Here is a 3,151-nt window from a genome sequence, read left to right on the forward strand (position 1 = left end):
GAGACCAAGACAATGAGTAAGGATGACAGAAGAATTGACACCTTTGAGCTGTGGTGCTGGAGAAGAGCAGCGAACATCCCATGAACGCCAAGAGAACCAACAGATATGTCTTGGAGAAGGTGCAGCCAGGGTGGTCTTTGGAGGCAAGAATAATGAGGTTTACCCTCACATACTCTGGACATGATGCTAGATGATGTTGGGAAGGGTGGAGAGTCAGCGATGGAGAAGATCCTTAACCAGGTGGATTGACACGGTGACTGTTGCAATGGGCTCTTGAGTGTAAGGAAGTATGAGGAGATGGGGCAGGACAGGACTGGGTTCAGATCTTTTATTCATAGGGTCACTCTGAGTCGTGCTCGACTCGATGTCATCTAACAACAACAACAACAACGAGGAGTCAATAAAACTTTCAATAGATAATATAGTCCTCCCCAGGCTGCAGGTTCCCTGAGCTTAGTTTTTTGAAAGTAGATTTACAAAACTAGTATAGCATTGACACTATTGATATTACCCTCGTTGAGTTTCTCAGTAGGGTATCCAGTTAGTTCTGCATATATATAGCCCTTCGTTAATATCCTGCTGTAAAAAAAAAAAAAAAAAAAATATCCTGCTGTATCATCTCTTCTGCACTGTTTCTGCAGACCTGAGCTTCAAGCGTCTTCTTGACTCTAGGGAAGAAAAGATTTCACCTACAGCATTCTTTCATGAGAATGTTCTGCTGGGACCTCCTCCACCCTGGAGCATCCATCAATGCTATTTCCTGTATTCTAGAATCTGGAAAGTCTCTGCTTTGCTGATGATCATTCCCCTCGGTGCCCACTCCCAGCACTGTGACTGGATTAACAAATATCTGTCTGTGACATTTTTTCCAGTTATTTGGGGATATAGAGGAGGTAAGACACAGAAATTCAGTCTAGTGGTTTCAAATACACTTGAGTTAAAATTATGAACTGCTGCATTGCTTTGGAACAAAAAAATACGTCAAATTACAAACTATGACAAATTTCAAAGACATGTAATTAAAATTGAGCTTTAGAGAAAATTGTTATGTCAGTGCCAATTTAAAAGCAAACTAGCTTCCTTACATGAGTGATCAAAGAATCATAAATGACGAACAGAAGTTGTAGTGGTACGTTTTTTTAATTAAAAAAAGATTGGCTAATACTGGTAAAAGAAAAAAATTTAAAAAAAAAGAAGAGTAAACACTGGTAGTCAGCAGGGAGCTCTAATGGTCTTGTTAGTAAAGAAGCTGCCAATCAAAAGGCAGACAGTTTAAATCCAACACTTGCTCCCGGAGAGAAAAATGGCCAATTTCCTCACATGTGATTTATAGTCTTTGAAAACTCACTGAGGGCTCAGCTATGAGCCAGTTGAGTCAAAGGTATATAACAAGTAGACTTCTTTGATGTAGTAAAGGTTTCAAATTTAACATGTATACTGTCCTCCTTCAAAACAACCTACACAAATGTCTTCTTCACAGCACTGGAAGATGTTAGCTGAAACTAAACATTTATAAGGTTTTCATACCAATTTGTGATAGTCCTGCAAATTAAACTGTGGAATTATTTTAATAAACCAAGAATGAAAAAGACTGACTCTAAGACACCAAAGGCTCCTTTCGTGGCAACTGTCTCTAATCTCCTTTACACACCACTTGCAGGGTTTCAATTTTGATATTACAGTTAAATATCCAATTTTTTAAAAAGGAATAATAGGCATTAAATACACACACACACACACACACACACACACAATCAATAACCTCTGGAATTTTAAATTGTTATACATGGCACTAATATCACACACAAGCAAAATCATGCTGAAGATTATCCAAAAGCAACTCGAACAGTACATAGAGAACTACCAGAAACACAGGTGGGGTTTAGAAGAAGTTGTGGCACCAGGGACCTCATTGCCAATGTCAGATGGATCTTGGGCAAAAGCAGAGAGTACCAGAGGAATGTTTATCTCTGTTTCATGGACTATGCAAAGTCATTTACTGCACAGAACACAACAAATTGTGGCTAACCTTGAGAAGAATGGGAATCCCAGAACATCTGACTGTGCATAAGGAAAGCCTATACTTGGACCAGGAGGCAACTGTCAGGATCAAGGAAACACAGTATGACTCAAAATCAGAAAAGGAGTGTGTCAGGGATGCATCTTGTCTCCGTATCTTTTTCAATCTGTATGCAGAACAGCATTTGAGAGGCTGGACTTTATGAGGAGGAATGTGGCATCAGGACTGGAGGAAGACTCATAAACAATCTGCATTATGCAGATGACACAACCTTACTTGCATAAATTGAGGAGGGTCTGAAGCATCTGCTGCACAGGGTCATGGAGCCAAAGATTCTCACTGCTGGGCCCACTGACAGCATCAAAGATGGAGAAGAGATTGAGACTGTTAACATTTCAGCTTGCTCAGTTCCACAATCAACACTCTTGGCACCAGCTTTCAGCAAATCAAAAGATAAACTGCATTAGGAAAATCTGTTGTCAGAGAACTCTCCAAAGTGCTGAAGAGCAAGGGTATCAGCCTACAAACTAAGGTGCACCTGATTCAGGCCATGGTCTTCACAATCACTTGCTATGTATCACACAGCTGGACAATGAGCAAGGATGACAGAAGAATTGATGCCTCTGAGTTGGGGTGCTGGAGAAGAGTATTGAACATACCATGGACCACCAAGGGAACTAACAGGTCTAACCTGGAGAGGATGTGAAACCAAGCTCCTCCTTAAAGGCAAGGATTTTGAGGCTCAATCTCACATACTGGTCATATTGCCAGGAGGGACCAGTTTTTGGAGAAGGATATCATGTTTGTAAAGGTTGAGGGACAGTTTAGGTGAGGAAGACCCAAGATAAGATGGATTGAAACAGTTAACTTGGATAATTAGGATAGGTGTGTCAGAGCCAGTGAAAATGGCTCAGGATAGAGCAGGATTTAGAGCTATTGTGCATAGGGTCACTATGAGTTGTAGTTGATTCATGGGCACATAACAACAACAATATAGATGACATCACACATTCATCCAATCAAGGTTATTAACCCCTTGGTATGAATTATATTTACCACTGAGCCAATTGGGAGCATCATGATAGATGGAGAAGAGATGAAGCTGTTAACAATTTCAGTTTGGTTCCAAAA

This window comes from Elephantulus edwardii, unplaced genomic scaffold (genome assembly GCF_000299155.1).
Source record: "Elephantulus edwardii isolate Elephantulus edwardi_28Jun2011 unplaced genomic scaffold, EleEdw1.0 scaffold00059, whole genome shotgun sequence".
NCBI classification, from domain to species: Eukaryota; Metazoa; Chordata; class Mammalia; order Macroscelidea; family Macroscelididae; genus Elephantulus; species Elephantulus edwardii.